We start from the raw sequence: 15677 nt of genomic DNA, 5'->3' as shown, positions 1-15677 counted from the left end.
TTCGGATGCAGCATTTATGTTGTGCCCTTATGTTCTCATTACAGTCACTGACATATGGCTAAGTGTCTGTCATACTTGTTAACAGTCACCAAACAAGTGTCCTGCTGTAGTTAACATGACACCGTGTTTCTATCATACACTGGGAAAATGACTCTTGATCTTCATTAAAAACATCCTTAAAGCAAGGTATCTATTTGCTATACTTTTTGTTGAAAACTATTTGGCAAGGGGGGAAATAACTTAAAAATGCATTTTTCATGTTTCATGTTTTACTGGACATCTAGCCAAATAAATAAATAATAATAAATGTTTGACAGTGTATTAAGATATGTTTGATATTGACAAAAAAAATCTAATTTTAAAGTTTATATAGATAGATAGATAGATAGATTTGATTATGCTTGCTCTTTGACTGTGTAAAAACAGTCAGGCTTGTTTAGCTATAATAGTCTTAAGTTAATAGTCGATTTGCTGAGTAGCCTATTTGTTCAAATAGATTTTCGTGGAAGACACAAGACCTGGACCAGGGTGTTTGGTCAAACATTACTTATTCTGTAACTGTGGTATTACACACTTTTGTACTCGTTGTGATTCTTAGTTAATAGCCTGAGTAATGAGCTGTCGGGCAAACAACACTGACCTGCTTGAGTAGACTAACCATGTTAAGATATTCATACGCCTGGGTGTGATTTTCAATATTTTATTGATTTGACAATCACAGACTTCACAAAATGTGATGCATTGAACTGAGGAATAAAGATTAAGAAACCAGAGGCACATCCAGCATAGAAAAACTCAGGATCAGGTGTTTCTTTTGTGACTGCTGTCTGTCTCACACAATAGCAGCTCATGGTGAGTCAAGGAGGCGATGCTGACTGCATTTTAGACAACAGGTCTGTTCCTGAGCTCACGGGTGCTGCTGTTTACCGCACGCCAGGGTACATTTCTGATGTGACAGTGGAGGGAATAATTACTGCCCTTCCCTTAGACACCATTTGCCAAGGGATCTTCAGCCACAATGCACAAATTGTATTTTCATAAACATTGTTTATCAGTCAGACAGTTGTTTTCAGTTGTTTTAGTGAGAGAGAGAGAGAGAGAGTTTTGTGTACCTTTTTGGTGTATGTGATATGTGATTTCATGCATTATGAATATGAAATGGAAAATATTTCTTATACAAAATATGCCTTTGGTGATACAGACAGTTACTTTCATTCAGGAAAGTAGGCTAGGCGCCACTGGAAAGAGATAATAACTCAGAATTCTGAGGAAAAAGTAATAATTGAGTGATGTTAAAGTCACCATGAAATCAAAATTGACAATTTCTATTTTTTTTTTTTTTTTTTTTTACAGAAGGTTGCAGTGTTTATTATAAATGATTTATCCGTGCACATAATTATTATAATATTGTTTTTAATGAATATGCCTCGTAATCTTCAATTAAAAATGTTAACCTCCACTTCCCCTCGAAACGGTGTCTGTTCTCTCATGATATATGTCTTGGCGGAGGGTGGGACTAAAAATCCTCCACAGCTGACTGCAAGTTGGCATTCAGATCTGCCTCCATTTAGTTGCGTTGCGCCCAACTTCCCACCATCCAATCAGTTACAGAGGGCGAAAGTCCCTCCCTACATTTTTTCCCCCTCATTCCAGAAGCCGTTACAATAGGGAAGAAAAGACTATCACAACTTTCATTTCATGTTGACTTTAACTAGAAATTGTGAGATATAAACTTGGAATCATGAGGGGGAAAGAACATCTGAATTGCGAGATAAAAAGTTGCAATTACCTTTTTATTGTTTTACTCCCTGGTGGAAAAAGGGTTTATCAGTTATCAGTGGGATAGTTCACCCAAAAATGAACATTCTGTCATCATTTACTCACCCTGTGTTGAACACGAAAGAAGATATTTTAAAGAATGTTGGTAACCAGGAAGTCAATGTCTATCTGGTTATCAACATTCTTCAAAATATCTTCCTTTGTGTTCAACAGAAGAAAGTAACTCATACAAGTTGAGGGTGAGTGAGTAAATGATGACAAAATTTGTGTTTACGTCACCAAGACAGGCCTTTTGACCGATTTAGACAACACTTGATGTTCTATTATGTGAACAAAGGTTAAAGTCAGCATTACACGGAAGTTGTGATAGCCTTTTCTTCCCTATTGTGAAATGATTGAAACGGCTTCTCGAACTAGAGAAGGACTTGATTTTGTCCATTGGGAATTGATTGTTGTTTGCTATTCTGTGATCTCATGTGAATGGCAGGTGGGCATATCATTTTTTAACGTCGACGTTTAACTTTTTCTGCAACACACTAAAAGATTGGTATCGTTAAGTCTTTTTTTATTGTGGTGCATGTCAATTTGATCCTTTTCACTGTTAGATCAGCATAATGAAGAGCTGGTCCTCTGTTTAATCCAAGCTATCGATTTTTCTTTTTCATTAGTTTATCGTGTTAGAAATGTCACCCGGGCGATCCAGGCCGAGCTCTTTTCGTTGTGCCACACTGCTTTAACCCCTACATATCTGAACCTTGATATTTGCAATCTCATTGTTCCTGTTACAGAGTTTAATTACCAGCCGTTCTGTCACAATGGGGAGCGATGTGACCATACCGGGCAAATGTGTTGCCGCACTTGGCATGTCAGGGCAAAGGCATAGTCCTGTGACTCTAATTGACTTTTGATACTCTCAGTGCAACTTGGACATCTCTTGAGTAATTGAAGTGAGAAGAACAGCACGCCCAGGCAAATCTCACCAGAGAGGCGAATTCACAAGTCATGATGTGACTGTCAAAGTGAGTCGTTCCAGAGACATTTTTGAGAAGTGCACATTTTTTGTATTGTGATTAATAGTTACAATCACACCGCCATTGTGTTATCACTTTTCTTGTCAGTGCCTCAAAAACACAGTATATGAGAAGAACAGTACTGGAGTGTGGTTGCTGGAGTCTCTAGTGTGCAGTGACTCAGAGATGTGTAATGGAATTGATCCCGCTAGATTTACTTTCGCTGTTTTGACCGAGGCAGCACTCTCACTTGACTTTATCGTATCGTTAAATCTGATCCAAAGGAATGAAACGGTGGGAAGTTGCACCTTGTTTGTCACATTGTACTTTCAGCACACTTTAAATATTGTGTGTCTGATTCTCCGAGAGACTTTGACAAAGCAACTCTGTCGTTCCAGAAGTGCAATGTGTCACAGGTATCCCTCATGTTGGACAGGATGATGTGTTCGAGCAGGAACAGGAAATAGGGCCATTAGTCAGCCAGGTAAGACTCTTAGGAAGAGACAGCAAGCCGGACTCAATCTAGCTGAAGGAAACTAGGCATCCGGTGTAAAATTCAAAGCCAATATAAAGTCCAACCCTATTTTTTTCTTTCCTATTTTGTCTTTCCAAGGATGCTGCTGTTTGTTACACTTGGGCTGTTTAAGTTAAAACTCAGACCTGTGGGTGGTGAAACAGTGACTAGTAGGATACAGAGAACATTAACAATTAAGAAGCTCTTTCAAGGATTTAAACAACCTGCAAAAGATAATATTTTCAAAGCTGTATTTAAAAATGTATTTTGTATGATTCTGTGAACCAAGTCAGAAGGATTCCATATAGTATGAAGAGTTTGAATGAAATAAAAAAAATATGTCTGTTCTGATCTTCTCTTTTGAGTGTAGTTTTCAAAATGTCGTCATCATTTAGTCGCCCTCGTGTCGTTCCAAAAGCTGTTTATGTACAGTGAAAGTCAAGCAACAGTGGACCCCATTGACTTTCATTGTATGGACAAAGACATTCTCTGTTTTGTTCTATTCTGTTTACATTGATAATTGCGCCTGCTTATTCATAGATGGCGTACTAACTCTCCAATGTACAAAGCGCAAATGGACAATGAAGAATTGGAACATTGGGTTCATAAATGCGTTGTGTCCAGTGTAGGTGTAACCTTTTTTTGTCTAGAAAATATCCAGTGAGAAAGAGTTGTACAATAAATGGAGCAGAAAGACAAATAATGTATACAGAACATTGTGTATTTCCAGAAGGTCATGTTTTCCTCTGAGTTGGAAGCTGCATTCAGTCTTTAATGTGTAGATTGTATTTGTATATACATATATATATATGTATATGTATGTATATGTATTTTGAACCTGTACTTTCTTTGTATTCAGTTAAAGCACTAGAATACGTATTAGAATATCTCAGAAATGTTTGCATTGCTACTAAATTTAACTACAACATTTTAACAGCGAAGGCTCAGGGATGTAGACAGGGATGGTTTTTGTTTCTTTGCACAAAGTGAAGCATCTTATGTTATGCTGTTCTTTATGCTGTCCCCCCCCCCACCCCTCACACACTTTTATACTTGTCTACCAACTCCAGGTTGAAGTTTTGTTGAGCATAAGGATTACGTGCTCAACAACTGAACTATGGTCAGCGGACGCATTTTTCTGTTAAAGGATTAGTTCACCCCAAAATGAAAATTTCCTAATTATTTACTCACCCCAATGCCATCCAAGATATCCATGTCTTTCTTTCCTCAGTGGGAGAGAAATTATGTTTTTTGAGGAAAACATTTCTGGATTTTTCTTCTAACAATGGACTTCAATGGTTACCATAGTTTTTAAGTCCAAATCAATGCAGTTTCAAAAGTCTTTGAAGTGTTTAAACGGGCTGTACGCGAACACAGCTGAAGAAGAGGTTCTTATCTAGTGAAACGATAGGTCATTTTCCAAAAAAAAAAAAAAATTTATAGACCTTCAATAGTTTGGATTGAGCTGATCAACAAACGGACAGGGAACTACGTCATCACGTTGAAAGGTCACGCCGGCGCCGGCAGAAGTACCGCCCCACTGTTTACAATGCGACCATACGTAGGAGGATAGTTCAAATAGTATTGTTTGCTATTATATATATATATAGTAGTATTCAGTGAATTTGAATATGAATAGTATATGAATAACATTCTGATGAATATGAATAGTAGTTCAAATGGTATTGCCGGCGCCGGCGTGACCTTTCAACGTGATGACGTAGTTCCCTGTCCGTTTGTTGATCAGCTCAATCCGAACTATTGAAGGTAAAAAGTCTATAAATTATATATATTTTTTTAAAATGACCTATCGTTTCGCTAGATAACAACCTCTTCTTCAGCTGTGTTCACGTACAGCCCGTTTAAACACTTCAAAGACTTTTGAAACTGCATTGATTTGGACTTAAAAACGATGCAACCATTGAAGTCCATTGTTAGAAGAAAAATGTTTTCCTCAAAAATCATAATTTCTCTCCCACTGAGGAAAGAAAGACATGGATATCTTGGATGGCATTGGAGTGAGTAAATTATTAGGAAATTTTCATTTTGGGGTGAACTAATCCTTTAATACTCTGTGGTTCCATATGGGGACATGGTTTTGCCTCAAAGGGCTATTTGAAGAACATACTTGTACTGTGAGGTGAAATCTTTAAATGAACATTGAATCGCCCTGAAGTTTGAAAGTGAACAGGATTGTGTTCATTAGAGTTGAAGAGAGAGTTCATCCACAAATATAAACTGTCATTATTTACTCGCCCTCATGTCATTCCAAACCTACTTACTGTGAAATACAAAAGAACTCTTCACACGGCTTTCTTCCATTCATCAACAATTTCTCGTGACCACGAGCTGAAACTGAAGTGCTTTTTAACTCTAATCATTAATCTGAGAGTGAATTATTCAACTCTCAAATAAAAATGGCTCCTAAATGGCACAGGTCTGACGTGGTGACAAGAACCCATGGTATCCAATTTCTGTCTTTTCCTCATCCGAAGTGTGAGAAAAGATTTGAAATACTACTTTTATGGTGTTTTCATTTTGCCTTTTTGTCCTTTGTGGAGTTTGACAGCCCATGGTCACTATAAACTATCATTGTATGGAGGTGTGGATATTTTTCTAAATTCTAATTGTATAGCAGTATACAGATTTGAAACAAGGTTGAGGAAATAATTACTTTTTTTTTGGATGAACTATGATGGACTCTCTCAAATGATTGCCTAACCTCAGTGATAAGCTGACTTTTTCATGATAATAATGTGAAATAATAAGCTTGGAGGTTAATGTTGTTGCCTCTAATTCCCTTCAACAGTTTGATTCCTATACAAAGCTTTTCAGAGGCCTAATCGACAACAAACATCCATAATTTCCGCAGAAGCGAACGCAGGAACCTTTAGCGGTAGAGAGAGATCTCTCGTGTTCCCAGTCATGTGCTACCAGACTGAGTCTTGACAATGTGTCTTATCTGGACTAATTAAGAACGACTATGTCGTTAATCTCACTCTGCCGCGAAGTCTAAAATGAAAGCTGTTATACTGATAAAGTGGGAATGTTTCACCCTGTAGGTTGCTTTTATTGCTTGAAAATTGTTAAATTAGGTTAATGTGAACAGAAATCTATTTGTGGTATAATTGTGCTGTCTTAAACAATCACTGCTGTTTTATATCCATGTGGATTTACTTTAGTCAAGAGTCGTATGTTAGTGGAATACAAATAAATGCCATCAAATTAAATGCTGTCTTGATAAACCACAGTGATTTTTTTCTTATTCTCCATTTGTCGTATCCCACATAGGATGTTTCCAATCTTAGAATGCACGTTGATGAAGTTCTGTTCTGGTTGTTTGCTGCATGTCTGCCATATTAATCAAAGGGTTGAAAGAGATGACATCCACCTTGACCTTACCATTGAGGAGTCCAGAAAATCTTTTGTTCATCATTTTAAAAGAAATATATGAGCAGTTACTCTCAGCACTGGGTCAAAGTTTGCAAACCCTGTTGTGGTTTTTCTCTCATTGCTATTGCTTGACCATAAGTATTAAACTGCAATGTGTATCTCACACCGTTTGTACTATGCACGTGAGTAATATCTTACATTTTGCAGCTAACGGATAGATTTCATTTGAGAAATTTCAGTCAAAAGTTGGGTTCTGTTGTCAACGTTGCAAATTCTTGTGACCACTTGAACCCTTTGCGAAATCTGGGTGCGGAAATCATCCGTCTTCACGAGAAATTCCAGATTGTGGAGATTCCCATTGAAAAATTACTGGATTTTGCACAAAAAAAATGTCTAGAACAATGGTAAATATGACCACATCTTAATACTTTTCTAAGCGTTCAGTCATGCAACTTTCAGTAGACAAACAGAAGTGAAATGAAGTAGGATTCTGGGCAATAAATTCCAGATTGTGTGGATTTCTATTGAAATGACTGGATTTTGCCCACAAAAATTTGCCAAACAACAGTAAATGACCCCACCTTAATACTTAAAAAAAAAAAGATCTGACTTGCCATTTTTACTTAGTAGACAAAATAGGGGTAAAATCCCATTGAAGGAAGATTCTGGGCATTATTTAGGGACCAAAACGTCCATGAGACCTGTGCTTTTTTTTTACCTTGGCGAGTAAGCAACCAACAAGCAATGCCCTAGTAATCATTTTCGTCTTCTTGCACTTGAATGGACAGTTTCACACAAAATTATGTCAACATGCCTGTGTCTTGGCAAGTATCCTAGTAAAAATAGTCGGTTATATCTTAAATGAACATAAACATTCGTGAAAGACAACGCATGTCTTAAAGTGACAGCAGCCTAATATTCCTGCCGCTGTCTGTGTCTTTAATGTTTGAAATTTATATTTTATATTTATATTTTATTTATATAGATTTTTTTCATTAGCATTGTTCTTGCATTCCATGTAAAAAGTCTGGCGAGTTAAATAAAAAATGTACTAGCCAATGGCGACTCGAGCTTCAGAGTGTACATAGAGGGTTGCACCTTAGCAGCCACTTAGCTATTCCCTCTTAGAATTATTTCTGCCATTGTGACTTTGGGCCTCAATTGGGACAAATCGTTCTCTCTTCTGCTATCTAATATAAACTTCTTTTGGTCCTTCATATTGCTACTTGCAGTGCTGAGAGCCACCAAATTCTGATAAAGTGTTGACCTGCATTTGCTCCATTTCTCCTCGCTGTCTCAGATGAAATATAGGTTTTAAAACTTGAATTCTTAAGTGGGCTGTGTAGAATTGGCTAGAGCAGCTAATTTTTCAGAGGTCAGACATGCTTACTGCCAGAACGCTGGTAATGAGGTTCTAGGTTTGTTTCTGTCGCCCCACTGCGCTGTGTGCTTGCATGGATTATCAGCTCCCCTGGCTGCCGATAAAGACTGGATACCTGAAAACCTCCATCAAAACATAGTCACCAGGCTTTCATAAGATTTAAAGTGCTGTTTATCTTACTGTGCTAATAGCATTTGAATGCAACTTTATTTGCTTTTCTGTATTCAACTTAATGTCATAGGTAATGATTTAATTTTTGTTTTCTGTTTTTAGTTGCTAATTTCATTAGCATAATGTTAAATGATATTAAATATCTGAAGTGTGTATTTTTTTCTTATGTTAAATACTTTCACTAGTGCCAGTTTAATATGCAAAGACGATAAATAAGCCATTCACAGATTGACTTGACTAAAACACACAAAAAGTGTATCCCGACACATCTGACACAGCAACACTGACTCAGGGTGTTTACACAACCACGATGTACTAAAAACGGAAACATTTTTCCTTTGCTTTTTTCGCGCACATACAACAATGAATCCAGGAAAACGACTAAAAACGATGTAGTTGGCGATGTCACTTTGGAAAGAAACACTACGTGCCTATAGACTGAACACGCCAAAACGCCGTTGTCGGCCAAAATGCATAAAAAGTTTACCGACTTTAGTTGAAAATGGTGTAGTTTAAATCCCCCAATGACGTTTAGTATGCCTGAAAGTGTTCAGGAAACCTATTTGAAAATAGTCATCATTTTTGCAATTACTTATATATCCAACTATAAATAGTTGTATCTCGGCCAAATATTGTCCTATCCTAACAAACCATACGTCAATGGAAAGTTTATATATTTAGCTTTCAGATAATGTATCAGTCAATTTAAATAAGATTTACCCATGTGACTGGTTTTGTGGTCCAGGGTCACATGTACAATGTTTACACTACCATAGAACATTTTTGGGCCAGTAAGTTTGTTTTTAAAAATAAATTAAAGCTGCAGTTGGCAAGTCTGGCAGATTGGGTCGACTTAGCCAAAATGTTGAATGTTTACAACTCTCATGCCCCTCCCCCACTACCAGCGAGCACCCTCCCATCGAGTTCGTGCTCGTCAGTGCGTGTGCACCATGTTTTCTGTGAACGCGTCCGTCTCTTCAGCATCGATTAACACCATGGACTCGGAGGTAGGCTGCCCTGGCTAATCTACCCATAGATAGCAATAACCGAGGAATTGGAAGCTTGCTAGTAGATTTTCTCTCCGCCATCACGCTTCGTACAATCCAACACACCTGCGAACTTCAGGCGTGTGCATGTGATATTGTAACGTGCGCGACTCAGCGCGAGGGGTGAGTAGGATCTGTGGCGTGTGCACGACCTGTGATTGACAGTCAGATCTCACACCCCCCAGCGCTGATTGGACACGATGATCCGGGAGCGGTGGATTTTTGCAAAACAAATAACATGCTCCAGGTGGAGTTAGAAGCTCGGGTTTTTTTCTAAAACCACCTTATTTATATTGTTCTGTCGGATTATAGTGTCGATTTCACTGAATATGATCAAAAAAATGTTGCCGACGGCAGCTTTAATATTTCAACAACGGTACATAAATTGATGTGTGACTGATTCAAATGAAGGCTTTTTTTTTTACTTCCAAATCATCAAATAATTCAGGACAAAAATGTATCAACGTTTTCACAAAAATATTAAGCAGAAAAACTGTTTTCAACATTTGTACTAATGTTTCTTGAGCACCAAATTAGCATATTAGAATGTTTTCTGGAGGATCATGTGACACTGTAGAAAGACTGGAGTAATGATGCTGAAAATACAGCTTTGCTTCACAGGTAATTTTAAAACCATTATTTGAAATAGCATTTCACAATATCACTGTTTTACTGTATTTTTGAGCACAAGAGACTTCTTTCAAAAACATAAAATAATTTAAGTCCACTGTGCCATACAACAAATAACATATTTCACCGGTAAATGCTGCGGTTGACAAATCAGAGCCAAGTATTCTATGGAACTGTGTAATAAAAAAATCTCTATTTATCTGTGTGTCTGTCTTTCTGTCTGTCTGTCTATCTACCTGTTAAATAAGTTATATTTGATATTCTTAAAGTGTGAGGAAATATTTTGTCCTTATACTGAAAAGAGCACAGACTAATAATTCATTATTGATTGATTATTGATTATTCATTCCATTAACGATTAGCTAAATGCCAAGGAGGTAAAACGTTAACATTTACTTGAACTAGTCATGTGCTGTCTTCCATGAACGTTATTAATAGGTTAACTTTTGGGAAGACCCAAAGCAAAGAGCTCACCTTTTAAACTCTTCTCCAAAGCTATATCCCAAAATATTCCAGTCATGAACGAGTGCGGATAGCAGACCATGCAAATGTGACCTTATGGGCAGTCGATATACAAGACCAGAGAAGCAGTCAAGGAAATAATGACTATCCAAGGGTTTGGAAGTGAAACAGCTGTTCAGATAAATTAAATCTGCTGATTTCATGGGGAAATTTGATGGTTAATGTGAGAGTTGTGCTTTTCATGCATATCTAGTGAGTCCTGTTAACGTCAGGGATAAAGTGTAACTGTGTCCAAAGCATTAGTCACAGTCCTCTGGCATTGTGTGTAGAGTTCTGGAATGGTTCGCGGAGGACTGTTGCTTCAGCAAATACATATTTGCCTTTAGAAAACGGGAAATGACACAGCTAATCCGAAAATTCTCTTTTTGATCATAACACATACATGAAGCTTATCACGAATTAGCGAGATATAAACCTCATCTGTTGCTATCCTGACTGGATGGTCTTATTTTTAAAGGACATTTTAGGGGCATCTGGCCTGTTTTTAACATGTGCAGTGTAATACATTTCTAAAGTCTGTGTGACTCATAATGAAAAAATAGCTACGTTCATGATGTAACTGGGGTGCATTTAAAATAAAAAGACAAATGATGAGATAAAAAGATCTTTCTTAAAAGGACAAATTGGAAGAGTGTTGGAAGCACTAATCTAAGCCTAAGTCATTGAAATGACAAGGATCACATTAGTAATTATATTGGTGACATCTGAAATTGTTCCCTATATTCAGATTTTACTCTCCAGTGAGTCTGCTGTTTGATAATTTTTTTCCCGCCTTGACGACAATAGATCATTTTGGGAAATAATACAAATTATTCAAATTCAGCGAGAACCTCATATGACACTTACTGACTCTGAATGATGTATATTTAAAGTGGTTCATATGGTGTGGGAACTTCTGGGAAGTTTGTATTTATAAATTGGAATGTCGTAATTGCGACGTCAGGTGTGTTAATATCACTTTGGCCTGAACAAGATGGTGATTTACTTTTTATATGACAAATACAGCTACTACAAAATGATAAAAAAAAGAATGTGCATCAGATGTGTTTTTGCTTTTTTGTGTTTGTATTCAATTAATTAAGGTGCTGTAAACTGATTTGTTATATAATTCTACAATACTGCCGTGTTTTTTTCCGTGCAGCTAGTTTTATTGTAAATGAAAAAAATTATATATTTCAACAAATTTGAATACAGACACTACATCCATTGTATCCGCTATGTTTTTTCACCTACAGCTTTTGCACATTCATTCTTTCATTGTCGGAATACAGTACTAAAATATTCTGACAGACCTTCAGTACTACTCATTTAGTGGCACCGTAAACACACCTTTTGGAAGAATTGTTTTGAACGTCTTTTTTTTTTTCAAATATTTATTCCTTGAAAGAACTAAAATAATAAAATCAAGTCCTGAAATAACAATAATATCTAAAATATCGTACCTCATAGACGGTGTCACATTGCAGTGTCATTCTTTATATATAGCCTATGTATTTTATTTTAAGTGGTGAAATGTCCTTCATAAATCTCAGATTGTCATTAAACTAAAGTCCAATACTGAGAAGATGTTTATGGTGTGGGACCAGAGCTTAAAGGAAGTTAATGCTCCGTGTCTTCCACTTTCCTCCCCACCGACTCCATCTCTGATGTCACAGAACAGCAGGCATTGAGCAGCGGAGCGCGAGCAGCTCGTGTAAAGCCTCAGACCTCTGGGAGGACCCTGGGCATGTGTGCTCCTATCTCTAGTCCATGCCCTCCGCAAGACGGAGGATTTAGTGATGATGAAAAGCTGACATTTTTGGAACAATCAGGGATCATTGCGTTTCCTCAGCCCTCTGTTTCTACTCAGCCGGGTTGACAGATAGGGCTGTTCCGGAAGGGCCATATCAGTTGCAGGCACTGGGATCCGTTTATTACCAAAAACGGGTCTTATTTTTTTCTGAAGATGGCTTGAGGGGAAGATTTCACTCTCCGTGTTTTGAGCGCATGGCTTTTGTACTTCACAGGAAGCATTTAAAATTCATGTTGCCCCAGTTTTGCCTCTTGCCGGAAAACGGCACATCAGAAATGAGGCACAATGTCTCCAATCATTGAAATAAAGCTACTAGTTTTATTTACAGTGCAGTTCACAAGATAACATGGTGTGTTTAAAGTGTTTTCTCCTTGACAGACCTGTTTCACAATTAACCCACATGCAGAAGCATTTCTTTTAATAACTGCAGTAAATCATGAAAATCTATCATCAGTCTACATGAATCAGAACCCAAACCCCAAAGTGGAGTTATAAAATACTTAATCATCTGAATTCAGTGAGATTTACTTATAGAAAGTGCTGTTTGTGCTTTTGTTATATATATTATGCTTTAAAATTATGCCTATCCTACATTAGTGGCGTCTATTTTGCCCAAATAATGTTTTCTTTGTTCAGGTTAGCACACTTGTTTATCAATAAAGCTTGAGAAACAATGAAATATAAAACCTTTTTTTTTACCTTGGTTACATATACATTTTACCTAAATTATATACTATATATATATATACAGTAGAGATCAAAATTAGAGAACAATTAAGAAACACTTGATTATTTTCAGAAATAGTTCATCTTCATTCTTGAAATTTGAAGGAATGTTAGCTGTGGGTATACCATTCTTCTACTAGCATTTTTTTTTTACAAAATAACCAAGGTCCTTCAACAAAAACCTTTATTTTGTGGAGAAAACGGCGATAAAAATTTGAGTACAATAACCATTGCAGCACAAATTAAAGCATTACAACAAACATTTGAGGATTACAGCAGTCAATAACTAGATTATTATACTGCTCTTGTTACGAACCTCAATGTTAGTCTAGGGGTTAAATGAAGTCGTAACAAAATGTAAAATAAAAAAAAGTCAGGGGGCATTGTCTTGCATGAAAATTGCGGGCTGATTGGGAGATGCTTGCAGGGAAGGAACCACAATGTTGCCGAAGGAGGTTCTGATAAACATTTGCGTTCACTCTGCCATGTAGCTGTATAATAGGCCCAACTCCTGCTGCAGAAAACATCCCCCAAACCATGGCACTTCCTCCTCCACCTCTGACTGACTTCTTTACGCACTTTGGGTTCAATCTTTCCCCAGTTTGATGCCAAATATAATGTTTCCCATCTGACTCAAATAAATTAAACTTACTTTCATCACTAAAGTGAACTTTTGACCAGTTCTCCTCTGTCCACACGACATGCTCCTCTGCAAAGGTTAGTTTAGCCTTTTTATATTCCTTCTGCTGATGAGAGGCTTGGTCACTGCAGAGTGAGCTTTCAGTCCGAATTCTCTTAAACAAAGAGATGCTGTATGCCGAGAAAGATCCTTACCATGTTCATCTCTGAACTGGCGAGCAATTCCAGCTGCAGTGTTGAACCGATTCCCCATTGAAAGTCTCCGCATCATCCTGTCCTCTCGTGCATTTGTCTTACGTGGACGACCAGCCTTTTTGGGGGGCTTGAATGAATCTTTGTAAAGCTTCAACATTCTAGAAATCACAGATTTGGAAATGACCAATTTCTGTTGCAATAGCTAAAAGGGACATCCCTTTGGCCTTCATCTGGACATAACTTAATTTTTGGTACAGAAACCTTTGTTTGCAATTACAGAGATGATTCGTTTCCTGTAGCCTTACAGACCTTCTCCAGATCCCTCAGCTTTCGGGGCAATACGGACTTTCAGCTCCCTCCAAAGATTTTCTATTGGGTTCAGGTCTGGAGACTGGCTAGGCCACTCCAGGACCTTGAGATGCTTCTTACGGAGCCACTCCTTAGTTGCCCTGGCTGTGTGTTTCGGGTCGTTGTCATGCTGGAAGACCCAGCCACGACCCATCTTCAATGCTCTTACTGAGGGAAGGAGGTTGTTGGCCAAGATCTCGCGATACATGGCCCCATCCATCCTCCCCTCAATACGGTGCTGTCATCCTGTCCCCTTTGCAGAAAAGCATCCCCAAAGAATGATGTTTCCACCTCCATGCTTAACGGTTGGAATGGTGTTCTTGGGGTTGTACTCATCCTTCTTCTTCCTCCAAACACAGCGAGTGGAGTTTAGACCAAAAAGCTCTATTTTTGTCTCATCAGACCACATGACCATCTCCCATTCCTCCTCTGGATCATCCAGATGGTCATTGGCAAACTTCAGACGGGCCTGGACATGTGCTGGCTTGAGCAGGGGGACCTTGCGTGCGCTGCAGGATTTTAATCCATGACGGCGTAGTGTGTTACTAATGGTTTTCTTTGAGACTGTGGTCCCATCTCTCTTCAGGTCATTGACCAGGTCCTGCTGTGTAGTTCTGGACTGATCCCTCACCTTCCTCATGATCATTGATGCCCCACGAGGTGAGATCTTGCATGGTGCCCCAGACCGAGGGAGATTGACCATCATCTTGAACTTCTTCCATTTTCTAATAATTGCGCCAACAGTTGCCTTCTCACCAAGCTGCTTGCCTATTGTCCTGTAGCCTATCCCAGCCTTGTGCAGGGTCTACAATTTTATCCCTGATGTCCTTACACAGCTCTCTGGTCTTGGCCATTGTGGAGAGGTTGGAGTCTGTTAGATTGAGTGTGTGGACAGGTGTCTTTTATACAGGTAACGAGTTCAAACAGGTGCAGTTAATACAGGTAATGAGTGGAGAACAGGAGGGCTTCTTAAAGAAAAACTAACAGGTCTGTGAGAGCCGGAATTCTTACTGGTTGGTAGGTGATCAAATACTTATGTCATGCAATAAAATGCAAATTAATTATTTAAAAATCATACAATGTGATTTTTTTGGATTTTTGTTTTAGATTCCGTCTCTCACAGTTGAAGTGTACCTATGATAAAAATTACAGACCTCTACATGCTTTGTAAGTAGGAAAACCTGCAATATCGGCAGTGTATCAAATACTTGTTCTCCCCACTGTGTATATATGATATTGGTAGTAGACAAATTTGTTCAACTTGGTAACTTTTTGAGTAAAGTGTGAAAAATGCCCTGAAAATATCAAAAATATCCTTTGCTTTTGTTTGCTTGCAGGCCGGATTTTAATGTCTAAGCACAGCAAGATACAGACCTCACTGCCATATTGCCTTACTTTTAAAGTTCCAAAGTCATATTTCTGCTCCTTTTTTGGGGATAGACTTTTAAGAAGTTTGCAAACTCTGAGTCACAGGATTCACACAATCTTTGAATATAGACACTTTTGGTAGTCCTAATAAATATATCATGGT

The 15677-nt window shown here is 38.0% G+C and overlaps 1 protein-coding gene across 2 annotated transcripts in view; it reads left to right on the top strand.

Moving 5' to 3' along the window:
• nbeab (neurobeachin b) overlaps positions 1-15677 on the top strand; it is a 284815-nt gene that overhangs the window by 750 nt on the left and 268388 nt on the right. The gene's annotated exons all lie outside the window — the stretch shown is intronic.

This window comes from Rutilus rutilus (genome assembly GCF_951802725.1).
Source record: "Rutilus rutilus genome assembly, chromosome: 9".
Classification (NCBI taxonomy): domain Eukaryota; kingdom Metazoa; phylum Chordata; class Actinopteri; order Cypriniformes; family Leuciscidae; genus Rutilus; species Rutilus rutilus.
The sequence above is the reverse complement of the archived record's forward strand: the minus strand, read 5'-3'. Positions and strand labels throughout refer to the sequence as shown.